Below are 14095 nucleotides of genomic sequence, written 5' to 3'. Positions count from 1 at the left end.
GAACTTTGGGTTACAAGGCTGTCTCTCTAGCCATTAGACAACGACTGCCCAAACTGTCTGCCTGACTGACACTGATTGATTGATAGCATAGTTTTATATTGCTTGTGATTCCTGTTCAGGTTTGAGGTGTCATTGTCAAAGCATTCACAATGCATTGGCTCCATGGAAATTAAAATAAATATTTTTACAGTCGGTTTTCAATGAATAATCAGGCTCAGGAAGAGATCAGCACTCCTCTCGGCAGCCTCTGATTTACTAGGGCCCCTGAGAGATTTATGGCCTCCCAGAGAGAGCATGAAATCTGCACCTCGGACCGTCCAAATTTCTCCCTTCTGACATATGACAAGACACTAGCAATTATCAGCCGCCAAGAATAAATCAAAGCCTTTACTGCTCGTCCTGTGCCGCCCTTAAAGAAATAACAGTTTTCAAGGTAAGGGGAACCTGCCTAACAGCGCTTTCCTGAGATTTGTAAATCCTCTGTAATGAACGGTTGTTACCCGCGTCTTATTAGAGGTCTGTAGAAAGCATTATAGATATTTATTTCCTGAGGGACTGTTAACGTAATGAGTGAGCACAGCTCTGTCCACTAACCTTGGCTTTGCACTGGTATGTTAATGCATGTTCGCAGCATTTCCAGTGGAATTTTCACACCTCTATAAAAGTTGCTCTCTCAGAAAAGGATTTCCTCCTTCCTCTTAAATCATATAAAAACAACCCATATTTTATTTAATAAAATCTATTTGTTTACACACTGTACTTTTTTTTTTTTTTGAAGCTGCAAATTAATAAAATTTGAGTACTTTTACAAGGAAATACAAAATGTCACATTTAATTCAATGTATTACTGGCTAATTAGTTAATTCTGAAATTTAGCCATTTCTAAATGGCTTTGTTTTCTACACCAAATAGTTATTTTTAGTGCATACGAATGTGTTTTACTGGAATATATCTTTGCAAATAATATTATTCAAGTGTTTGATGGTTCTGTTTACTGTATTTATTCATAAATACTAAATTATTATTATTATTTTGTAGTTAATGTATAATGTGCACCCTTGGAGTCCAAGACAAATTCCCCTTTCAGAACAATAAAGTATATTTTAATTTTCCTAAAGTTTAAGTGTGTTATTTCGATACTAGTTTCGAAAATAGAAATATATTAAAAACAAACAAACAAAATAATTTATAAATTCAGAAACACATGATCATCATCAGAAATAAGTTATATCTAATTCTAGACAAAATTATTATAACAATGACAAGAAGTCAGGTCAGATCGGTAATATGAAATTTTGCTGATATACAAGGAAAACAAGGACATTCAGTAAAGAGACCCGTGAGAGTCATTTCATACTGTATTCATATTGTATTACTGTGGGAAGAGGAGAGGCTCCTGCAGATAGTGTTAATGTGTGCCATTCTTCAGGCTTAATCACCTCAATCCGACTTTAGAGTCATCACATTTCCCACTCTCTCTGCCGAGGTGAGAGTCCTGTGAGTCACACGCAAACACGTATTGTCTATGTGTGGAGTGACTCAGGAAGTTGTGTGGAAAATATCCTATAAGAAGAAGATTTGACCATTATCTGTGTATGTAGGGAGTCATCATACATGCAGTGTATGGGCTGCCTCTTAGACCGTGTGCATGTTATTCAGTATGAAATGCCTTCAGGGAGCACTTGCTCACACATATCTACAGTATGCTGACAGCATAACAAGGGTTTACAAGAGTTTGTCATCAGTGTGGTAAAGCCATGACGCATTTTTGTTTGGTAGTAACCCAACATAAACAAGACAATAAACTGTGATTCTCTTATTTAACAGCAGTTTCTTTCTTTCACAAGCGATGTGTGCATGGTCGGAATAAAAACTTGAAAACCTTTCAACTCAAAGCAAAAAAAGCTATAACATATTATAAACTAAAAACTAAAAAATCTCCCGGCACATACAAATTGGCTATATGTAGTTTTAAACAAGCCAGGAGAAAATATTTTATTTATAATAAAAAATATCTTGGAAGAAAACAAGAAAACAAAAATATCTTGGAAGAAACAAGGTGACAGCTGTTTGATCCACTCTACCTACATGGCTCATTCCTATTTCAGGTTTCATTCATAGTTTTCTTGATCTTCTCCACCAATAACTCTTTACAGCCAGGGTCTGGATCTGCTGTTTAATCTTAATGTAAACCTCTTATTGTCGTTGTGCTGTTTCTGTTAGTTGTCTAATAGAATTGTTATACTATGTGGCCTGCGGTCAGTAATTATACAGGGTCATCACAGGGAGAGTGTATTAGAGGTGTTTATGTTTTTAGTCTGGTTCCCATGCCACTTAAAGAGGGAAACTATTATCGACACATCCTCTGAAGCAGCCTTTACACTTTAAAGTAAGTCATAAAAAAAAATAATAATAATACATTAAAGTAAAATTATTGAAATAATTGTAATATTTTTATGAAGGTATCGCCACCTAGTGGAGAAACATTGATGATCCTGATATTGGATAATTTTTCATATCCGTGGGACCCAGGCATGTAGGTGACATTATATTTTAGTGAATTTCTCTGAGACCGTACATGCCACAGTTTGATCACAAACACTCCTTCTCCTTGGTCTTTAAATATGACTGATATTGACCGAATTATCAAATTTAGCGCACCATAAGGGAATTATGATGTTTTGTAATTATCATTTAAATCTGGCTATTTTTCAAATAGTTTGTCGTAAATAAACATCTCAGGAAAATGTTATGGGGAATATGGCTTTTTGTTACTAAACAGGGCATCATTTTAAACATGTCTTCTGTAGACACCAGGACAAACGACATGTTAATCAGGCATTTTTGGGAGACACAAGTAAATGGGGAAAGAAATAATCAATATTCCTATGAAATATGAGATATTCTTATGGAAATGTTGCCAAGTTATTACTCCCATTATTACACTTCTTCTTTTTCTTCTTTTCATTATGGTTTGCCCCAAGAAAACATTAATATGCAAATTAGATGCAATGTATAGACACATTGTATAAAATGGGAATACCAACTTACGGGCAAATTGCATAAAGTAAAATAGTATAACAAATCATACTGTTATATCTTTCATAACATCGTTGGGAATAATCTTTGTTCAAGTTTGGTACAAAAATAAATAAATAAATATAAAAAGCCTGAAATTATATATATATATATATATATATATATATATATATATATATATATATATATATATATATAATTTTTGAATGTTGTTTTCTCCATTTGTTATGCTCCAACCAATGTAATGACATAAAAGTGAATATAAATAAAAAATTCTAAAACTTTTTCCTGGTTCCAATTAAGATATATTTCCCACGAGCATTGTGTTCAGCCATATTTATTTAGTTATAACTGATAACTAGGCTCATTAACACACGTGTCGAAAAAAAAATTAATTCCTGTGAGGTGACAAACTCATGACAGAATTAAGAAACAAGCTATAGGATTAGAAGAAGAGGTGCGAATCGTAAAATAAATCTCAGCTGTTTTAGATTAGTAAGCAGTTAATTTTATTTAAGGTACGTTTACTTTGTTTGCTGATATGTTTAGTCATAATAAATTACAAAACTTAAAATGTATTTTACATTATTATTGTATTTGACAAAATGAGAAGGTAATATATCAGCTGTAACAGGTAAAGCCTTTGTGTACGTTAAAATAGCGTGTAACTGTCTTGACAGCAGAGGGCGCTGTAGTGTTTGCTGAAATTACGCAATCAAAAGTACCAGCTGAGTCTAGTCGGTTTGGACAGGCAGCGGAAACAGCTCTTAAATATGGAGTTCAAGTTGTTCTGACACGTTTCTTGTAAAAAGCTGTGTTTTTGAGACTTCTCTTGTCTTAAGAGCTGAAGTGAAGTCTGTATGGATTTGACGTTTCGTCTGTCTGAAGTTCAACAGTGTAATTACTTTGTCAGTGTTATTCCAGTATTATAGCTTTATTTTATTTAGCGCTATCTACTCTGCAACTGTTTTGTTAACATTAATGCATTACACCAGAAGACTCTTTTGAGGCCAAAGACCTGTTACATATATTATGAAACAGTGTAGCATGCATTTTCAGCCTGGCTTATAATAATAAGTTGTAAAGTAGCAACCATATTAATGTATGCATATAGGCTACTTTGATATGATGGTTGTATCGCCAGTAAAATAAGTAAAAATAAATATATGAAGTAAGTTTTTATTATTATTCATAGACCGATTCATGCTCTTGTACATTGCATTTTCATTTTGTTTATGTTTTCTTGATAATAAGGTGTATCTTTGATAAAACTATTGTAAAGCACTATAACAAATATTCTAACTAAGCAGTTTTTTGTCCTTCTTCCAGCATCATTCTGCTTTTGCCTGAATGACGGTGATCCTGATGACCCTGAATTCTGAATAGTCCAGCACCTTCATTCTTGTGCAGTTTTTGAAGGTAACATTAGACTATTTTTGTAAATGATCTGGGGGCATTTCAGCTGTTGTGCTTGCTGATTTGCTGAAATCTGTGAAATATGAGCCAGTGTTTTCTCGCTAGGTTTGTTTCAAGGTGCTATTTGATGTTAAGTTACTCTTTAAAAGCTCACCCTGACATAATTACTCCGCATGTCTCCTGCACTCTGTGTTATTTCTGTATCCACTGTAATGCGTTCCCACTGATGACGGCAGATTTGAGATGCCCTGCTGGAACCTTCTTTCAGAGATCAAATATAATAGTCTGAAATAAACGGGAACAGATGGACTCAGATCTATTTTTGGAGGATGATGTAAGAGAATCTGACGGGTGTTTAGAAGTTTACGTTGCAATCTTGTCTCAGTTAGCTTAACAGTACACGTAGCATGGGCTTTTAAATAATATAATAAATAAAAAGAAAACATAGAATAAAAAAAGAATAGAGCAAGCTAGTGTTAGAGGTCTTTATACACGCACACGCACACACACACACACAGACCTTTTTTTTTTTTTTTTTTTTACCAAATAAAGTACACAAATCATATCAGTAGCAAAAACCAGGTTTTGTTTTATCCAGCTTCCAGTGTCATGACTGCATGTTCCAGTAGATGGCGCTAAGTGCTGCCAATGTGTAGGTTAAAAGATGTCGTTTTCAGTACAGTATATTAGTTTTCCATTAAGTTTTTGGTTAAAGTGTTCGGGATCGTTTGCTGAGATCTCCAGTAAACACTAAGATTAATTTCAGGTGGATGTGAAGGTTATGTGAGACAAGTTTCTTTTTTCAGTGGCTCTTGCCTCTGTTTATTAATCACAGAAGAGACAGGAAGTTATTGAGGTGAGACAGGAAGAATGGGGCTGGCTAATAGTCTGCTCTCAAACCTGCATTAGTTGCGTCTGTAAGAATTTTCACCAGATGTTTGACCCGTATTCTCTCAAACTCCTGCTGTGAAATGCTCTCAGTTAAAAGCAGAATGACCTAAATGACTAGAATTTAACATCTTCAAGGGAAAATTAACATTTTGTCTACATTTACTAACACTCATGTTGTTGCAAACCCTTATGCTTTAATAGGAGCAAAAACCACCATAAAAGTATAATGTGTGAGGAACAGATTGAGAGTGAAGTCACTTATAACTTACCCTTTTCCCCACTGAAGCTCTAATTTACATTTAGTCATTTAGCAGACACTTTTATCTAAAGCAATTTATAAATGAGGAATATCTTAAGCAATTTATTATGAGATTCAACAGTCTTCCAAGAGTAAATTAGATGAGAATGAAAACATAAAAAAAACCTGAAGAAGGTGGAAAAATGCATATTACTTATTTTTTATACAAATTTATTTATAGGACATGTCTTTAAATATGGTTGTGGCATGACATGTTTGTTTAAACATATGATATCCACTATTATTTTGACATCAGTTTATGTAAATAGCTGTTTAAAGGTTCTTCAAAAATTGGATTGGTGGTGGCAGTAAATATTCCAATGCAAATATCTAAATATCATTAAATCAAGGTACATTTACTTGATATGAATTAAAAATGTTCCCCCTTTTTTTTGGAAAAAAATTACCAAAATTAAGCGTAAGCCTAAAACAAGAACAAATATCTGTGAATGGTGTATAAAAACCTCCCCCCTCTCCATTTAAGTTTTTATTTGTTCTTGATTTAGTCATAAGCTTCCTTCATTTTGATCAATATCTAATAAAATGAGACTTTATATGTCATTTTGTTTCTCAGGGTAAATCATGTATCTTGAGATCCTAGGAGTTTTTAGACATTTTCACTGGAAAACAAGACAAATACTGATACTTATTTTCAAATTAAAGTTGGATTTTCAATCTTTGAAGAACATTTAGAGAGCATACTGACATATTCCATCAAATTTATTCCTTAAATTCTCTTTACTCAGTCTAAAAAGGTCTCAAGTCTTAAATTTACCATCATAAACCCTGCACGGACATTGTGGAAAATAACGACAGGATTGATTATACTTTAGAGTGAGTGATGCTTTAATAATAAGGTGAGCAGTTTCTGGAGGCATTAAGTAAATGCATTTTTCACTGTGTCTTCATGCAGCCAGAGACTTTGATTAGCAGTTCCACATTTCAGCATCTGCTCATAGCACAGGTGCTCTCATCAACGATGCGTGTAACATCAAACGCTCTCTAGACAGAAATAGTAAAGTGTTACCATTGTTTAACAAATCACTGTGGTGTATTATGCAGTGGGTCTTCTCTTCCTCCTGATTGTAAAGTCTGTTCTGCTGGTAAAGTTGTCCTTTCCCTTGTATTTCCCCCCTCTAGTCCTTCACTGCAGACACGAACTGACAGTATCCCTCCTTCCTACACGCCCTTTCCGCTGACCTTTCCTGTCTGCTTTTCTCGGGTCCAGGCGGGAGTGATGAAACCTCTCAGTGCTCAGACCAGTATGACTAAGACAGAACAAGATTTCCTGTGACATGGGCAGGGGAACAGCAGCACTAGAGTGTTTGTTCAGGGACACAGGGATGCTGCAGTGCATTGTGGGGCCGGAGTCGATGCATGTTCCAATGAGCTGCCTCATTCATCTCGATATGACCACTCTGTGGTCTCTCTCTCTCTCTCCCTAATGGGTAGGAACAGCTGTGAAGAGAAAGAGCACCTCACACTAACATCAGCCATTATTTCATTAGCCTGAATGTTGAAGAGTGCAGAGAGCCGAAGTGCTTTAATGAAGACCGCACCATGTCAACACGGATTGGATGTGGCATTTATTACAGATATTACAGCCTCAATCACCCTGATGCATTACACACACGATTGTGTGCAATGTTGAAAGAGAGCACAGGTTTTTATATTGATTGACTTTTTCATGTCATATAGAGGTTTTTTTTCTTGTTATTTCACAGTGGAAATGTTTTTTTACACTTCTTTGGAGATTGGAAAATACATCTTGGATTTGCAGAAATTCCTCTGAATAAACGACAGTCTGTATACTAGAGTCAAGACTGGATGTGCTTTACTAAGGGACTTTTCTCAGAAAGCTAATTTTTAGCATGCAGTGCTTAGTGTGTTGACCGTTCCAGTAAAGCTCTCACCAGAACCGTAAGAGTTGTCTGTCTGGTTGTACCTTGTGTGGCCAGACTTTTGATTATTACAAATTGCAAATCATTAGGGATAAGACACCATCTGAGCAACAACCAGTTTTTGATAAATCTGAAGTTTATTAAAATATAATAATGGACTGTGATTGTGTGGAAAACAAACTCCTATTTTGTAACAGCAGTCTCCACAAACACCAAACAGTTTGTGGGAAATTGGTTCATTCATAAAACAAGCTGAATTATTTTTTGTGTAAATCATTTATAAAGCTGATTATTAACTCTTCATATTCTGACCTATTATTAACTGTTCGTATTTATAAAAAAAAAGACCACTTGTAAATGCAGCAAAAAAATACCTGAATGATAACACTGCATTTTGATAACTTTTACTATAATACCACAAATTTGAGGTTTACAAAGTGTTTGTGAATTTGGAGGAGACTTATCAGGAAGGACCGTTTTACATGCAAATTATACATATTTTATTAATAAAGCTGAATGCACTATGCAAATTTTGCCCTGATAACAAACATGATCATTGTAACTATTTCAAAGAAAGTTTTTGGAGCAAGTGTGAGGTTACGGGGTTGGTTTGCTTCAATGCCCAGTGAAGTAATATAAGCATTTCTTTAATTTTTGAACACACAAATGTTATTTTAAGACACAGATGTGTTTGGTTTTCACCATAAATTGGATGACTATCCAACATCAAACTGTCTAAATCACAAAGTTTTGATCCTAGTGACCCAAATATTGTTCCCCATGACGTCATGTGACTGCTGTGGTATTGCAAGATGGTGGCACCCTTGCTCTAAAAGCTATAACAAAATGGAACCTTTTTTTCTTTGAAATAGTTACATTAATAATGTTTGATATATGTGTGAGTGTGTTATATATATATATATATATACGTTTTAATTAAAGTGGAAATCAGTTTACAAAATAATGTAGACTTGTCTGCCTGCTTCACTGCCACTTTTAAGGCTCACTGTGTGTAGATTTGTGATGAGAACTCATGTCTTTCAAAAAGTTATAAATTCTTCTATAGCTATCAGGGTGACTTAGTTAGATCCCAACATTAAGGCTTTTTCAATTTATATGTATTTACTAGAAATAATATTTTTCATTAAATCTTTTTTCGTTAAAGCTTTTTTTTCTTCCTTTACCAAAAATAAAATGTTCAACAAGCTGGAAATTATATAGCTATAATGTAACAATAATAACATCAATTTATAAAAACACTTTTGGAAAATGACGGAAAGAAAAAGAAAACTTGAAATCGCATAATACGACCCCCTTATTACCCAAAGGTAAATTTGTTGTGCAGACAAGTAATTTGGGAATCCACACTTAAAACAATTCATAGAAACATCAGCATACTATAAACATTATTTGAAAATTATTTAAAAGTCATAAAAATGTACCTTCACACACCCCCACCCCCAAAAACCTGACAAACACCTGTCAAGTTAGGTTGTGATTCACCTATAATATTACTAGCCCATTTGACAATTTGGTTCAAAGATTTTTTGTTCTTCAAAGACAAAGTTCCAAACCATGACACAAGAGAGAATGACATAACTTATTCAATAAAAGTCTGACGAAAAAAAAGTGTCATAGCTTTATCAATGTGAAATCTGGACAACTTTCTAAGGCAAAACAGACATCTTTTACATACAGTCTCACAGCTCTTTTCAAAGGTTTTTTTTTTTTTTTTTTTTTTTTTTAAGATACACGTACAAGATCAGTGAATGTTGTAGTGAACTGGCCTGAAACTCTCTCACTGGACCTCGTGTCACTGGTCATCCTTATTGTATAGCATTGGAAATGGAAAAATCCTCTTAAAGAAGTCTCCCTTTTAAGGCATCACTCCTAAAGCCAACAAATGATTTTAAAACAAATTCACCACCTTAGATGACACTTCTTTTGATAATATTTCAAGGCCTGCTATGAGCAATTCTCTAGTTATATTATGCATAATGTATAATCCACCTCCATCTTTTTCATTAGTTTAATAAACGGCTAGTGATATTTAGTTTTTTCTTACCGAATATCTGTCAGTTACTCTATTGAAAAGGCTGCCTTTAGCATCTATATATAAATGAGTGGGATTGGTGTCTGTTAGTCATGACCCTAACCCCGCCAATTCAAGATTTAAAGTTCAACTAATCATCATAAATCTCAGACTAGTTGGTTGAAAACATAAGGTCCTTGAGAACTCATTCCTAGCATGGACAAAGCTCTCATTCTAAGTAGCCTAACCTCTTGTGTTGAGATTGATCTTATATATTTCAGGGTCAACATCCAGCTTTTATCTAAAAAGAGGCCACTCCAGAGTATGCTTACAAAGCCAACGGGTTAAATAAAGGGAGCTCTTTTTGTTGCTGGTCGCCTGGAGGGAAAGCCACAGATTTTCCCTCCATTTTCCACCGTGCTGCGCAGCTAACAAAAGAGCTATTGGAGATCAGGTTTATCATTTTGAAAGCAATGACCTTGCTTCTCCCTCTTATAACAGGTCGTACTGTTTTGGCACAGGAGCACTCATCTGGATGCCTCGTCTCAGCAGGGCGACCCGCAGAAATACCTCCATAATAATGGAAGCAATGATTGTTCGCAAACAATCATCTGGAAGGCATCCTGGCTGATAAGAGAGACGACTTTAGCAAGGAGATGGGTTATGAACATGGCAATGAGAGGTGCTAGATCTGAAATAGGAAAGGCAGAGGCTCTACAACCTGTAATCCTTGAGAGAGCTAAAGCCCTCAGCAGTCAATGAGAGTGGCAATCACTGATGGATCACCTTCTGACCCACCAGTCATGGTGTAAATGGGGGCCATGGGGTCAATATTTGGAAAGGGCGAACTAAAAATGGTGTTTTATCAACCTAGCCTTTCAAAGAACCAGTTAGACAGCATATAACCCAGGATACTGTGGGTCAGGAATGGAGATGTGGTAGCTTTGCAGTTAAGAGTCTGTGCTCCAAACACTGTGGTTAGGTACTTTTTAGCTTTTTCTTTTCCAGAGATTTGTCAGTAAAATATTGTAATGCTTGGTCATTTTCAATCTGACATTGATATCACAAGAATGTCTGAGGGGAGAGCTCTATTTGGGTTTGCCAAATCACTGTGTTGTGGGTCTTTTATTATTATTATTATTATTATTATCATTTTATTTTTTTACCTGCTTTGTGTGCAGAATATATCAGACAGTGAGTAGCCTGTAGATGCTCTGTGGAAAATGCTGTTTGAGACTAAAATTATGATATCCCTAGCCAAAATATCCATATGGAATGCAGTGTGAAAGTTTGACTTTTGAAGCATACAAGAAACTACTGGTTAAAACTAGAATTTTTTTTCACCAGCAAAGGTAGAGAATAATTCAATTATCATTATTTACATTATTTGATTCATGTGGCCAGTTGACTGTAGTGAGGGCATCAATCTGTAAATCAGGATTGGAAACTTGAGTCAAGGCGGTTGCTTAGTGCATCATCACTGCCTTCCGATATTTCATTTTAAAACACTTTTCCAGACAGGTAATTAAGAGTTCTGCTTGGCGCCTGGAATAGATATGGCTCCATAAATGATTTGAGTTGATATTGGACGGGAATTTAACTGATTGAAATGCACTGCTCTTCGTCACTCCTGGAGACACCGCTAGAATGAAGAGTTGTCTGCCTTGTGTTTGATGATAGATAGATATGCTGTTCAAAATGAAGACAAAAAAATGTTGTGACACTCTGTGGTTCACAAATGTTAGTAGAATATGTGCATAATGTGATGAACTACACCTGTGGTTACACTGTAGGGCTTCTGTATGAACTAATAATCACCAAAATACTAGTCTTTTGGAAAAATGGCTAAGAGAAGTGAAGTTAGTTTAGAGAAACTAAATGATGTTCTTGTTAACAAGGTTCGGGAGGAGCGCGTCAGATACTTAGCCTAATCAACACAGGTGGACCACAATCTAGTAATCAATCCCACAGTATAAATATCGCTGACTTACCTCTATCCATTGACGGTTAATCAGCATCCCTCCTCCACCCCATCTCCTCACTTCGAGTTCACTTTGTAATTAGACGGGGAAGGGGGGGTACTCTAGGTTCGGGCCATTCCTGAGCTCGGAGCCCTTCCCTGGACAGCACGCCAAATACGCATACCATACCTCAGCTAATTATATGCAAGCGTGAACTCGTGAATATAATTTGTGTGCAAATAAAACTGGGTTTGATATTTTGCCATCTAAAGCAATGAAATTCGTACATTTTATGTGTGGCTTAAAAGTCCCAATACTTTTTGGGGCCACTGAAAATTATTGCAGTTCAGTTGTGTGTGTTTGGTTTGGAGTGTGTGTTCTGCAAGCTTTTGTCTTTTCCAGCTAAATGTGTATTTTTTCCATTACTATGAAACAAAGTATTCACTAATAGGCAGAAAAACCCATAAAGCAAAGTAATGTGTTGAGGAAATACATTGATGTTATCTTCTTTAAAAACAATAAGACAGCAGCATATTTGGAATGAATGCAGAGAGGAGGGGCGGGCTTTAATAGTGTTTTTGTAACTTGTTGATAAGGCATCTGTCACTCAGGTTGACAGACAGCTCTGGGATGTAACTGTAAATCTGCGTGTGTGTGTGACTTGAATGGCTTTGAATGACTTGTTTTATCTGGCGGCTTATATCCTGCTCATTTTCACTATGGAGTCTCCTCCGCTCTATCACTCCATCTCTCTCTCTCCATCTCTCTCTTTTTAAATAGCTTTGTCTGTGATGAATGAAAGAGCATTTATCTCTCATTTTTTGCCTTTTCTCCCGGGGTTCTGGGCTGATTAGCTTATGAACTGTGAGTGACATTTGAGTGTTTGATATTGAGGCCTTTGTGCACTTATGTGTTTGTGGGTGTTAATGCTTTTCGCTCGACTGATTTGCATTGCCGATCCAAGAACGTCTCCATTCTCATGCATGAAGAGATCCTATCGAGATATAAATGTCTCTGATAGCTATGGTGAATTTGATAATGAAATTAATTAATAAACAATTTAACATGTAAAAGCTCTTTCTATAATGGCAGCGGAGGAGATGATGCGTGCACACACACAAACAGAGTGGCATCTGTGCACTTTGAGTGCCAGCTATTTCTGGAGGGATGGATCGGCCCGGTTGCTGCCAATGATGAGGTATTGATTTGTTGAGAAATGTCAGTGTTGAGTAACAGCCCGGAGCTGTGAGGGAATCGGAGAGAACGGGTCGCGATTCTCCTGCTAGCCACTGGGGGAGGCTGTGAGTGTTTTGCTCATCAGGGAGATGGACTGCAGAGCGTATGGTCCACATTACTGAAGGGCCACAACAAGCTGCTCTCAAGGGAACAGATGCTTTTAACAGAGCCGTTTACCTCGAGGCCTCAACTGATATGACCGCCGATTGGTCTGTGATTTCTTCCAGCTTTGCTTCTGAACATTAATTTACCGGGAGAGTAGAAAACAAGACATGCATGAGATCATGAGAGCAGACATGCAATGGTCACACACCAGAGGAACAGAAATGGAGGAAATGAGTGGGAATTACTTTTTTCCTCTAATTATGTTTACAAAAAGCCCACAGGAATATAAGTCCCAGCTTTGAGTGTGTATGTTTGATACAGCTTCTGAATGTATGAGAGGGAAAAGAGGGGATTTCAAGCATGAGACACATAAATCCATTAAGTTCAAGGAAACTTTCTCCTTATTGGGTGAATCTCACGAAACCTGTCAACAAGAAGTCCATGTCATATTTAAACCTAAAATCTGAAAAATATTTTAGACTATTTTATATCATAGACTATGTATTCATTAATTTATTTTTATTTAACAAGGTTCTCCTTATAATAGTATATAACAGAGTATAGCAAATATGAATTACTGTAATGTGTAACATTATTTAAATGATAAAGTACTTTAGGAAATACTTAAAGTATTTAAGTATTGCACTTTTAATATATTTGTATAATAAATGATTTATTTTTATTTGTATACAGTAATATAACAGTATTTCTTTTTTCTTTTGGGGTGAAACGTGACCCAATATATATTTCCAATATATTCACCCTGTAATTCTTCCTTGCCCCCCACAAACTTGAATGAATAAATCAGAATCCCTGTGACTTCTCAAACTGTGCAGACGGTGACTGACACTGTCATCCGTTCATACCACTTAAGGCCTCAAAAGGCAAATGCCAGAAGATACAATATTCATGCAGCCTGACAGGCAAACCCAAGGCCTCTTCCTTCTCTCTCTCTCCCTCTTTATATTGAACAGGCAAACAGCCTTTTCAAATATGAGCATTTGCAGCTAAATGTCCCCTTCATGCACAGAAAAAGCTTCCTGGGTAATATTTTAGGTCTGATTTAGTGGAGATGCTGCATGTTTCTGATTTGGCTGCTGAAACTGAGCTCTCGTTAGCTAGGTGCTTTGCTCCTGGGGGACAATTTCGGGTGCAGCCAAGATTCACTTCACTGCAGGGCAGATCTTCTAGCAGCCTGAGCTCTCAGCAACATCCT

General features: G+C 36.1%; 1 long non-coding RNA gene across 1 annotated transcript in view; it reads left to right on the top strand.

The window, feature by feature from the left end:
* The first annotated feature begins 4374 nt into the window (after positions 1-4374).
* The window catches only part of LOC132132718 (uncharacterized), a 29019-nt gene continuing 19298 nt past the window's right edge, over positions 4375-14095 (top strand). Inside the window, exon 1 of the long non-coding RNA XR_009429067.1 lies at positions 4375-4458. This is a non-coding gene — a long non-coding RNA (uncharacterized LOC132132718). The remainder of the gene's footprint in view (positions 4459-14095) is intronic.

The sequence above is a fragment of the Carassius carassius genome, chromosome 49, assembly GCF_963082965.1.
Source record: "Carassius carassius chromosome 49, fCarCar2.1, whole genome shotgun sequence".
NCBI classification, from domain to species: domain Eukaryota; kingdom Metazoa; phylum Chordata; class Actinopteri; order Cypriniformes; family Cyprinidae; genus Carassius; species Carassius carassius.
This window is presented reverse-complemented; position numbering and strand designations above follow the sequence as displayed.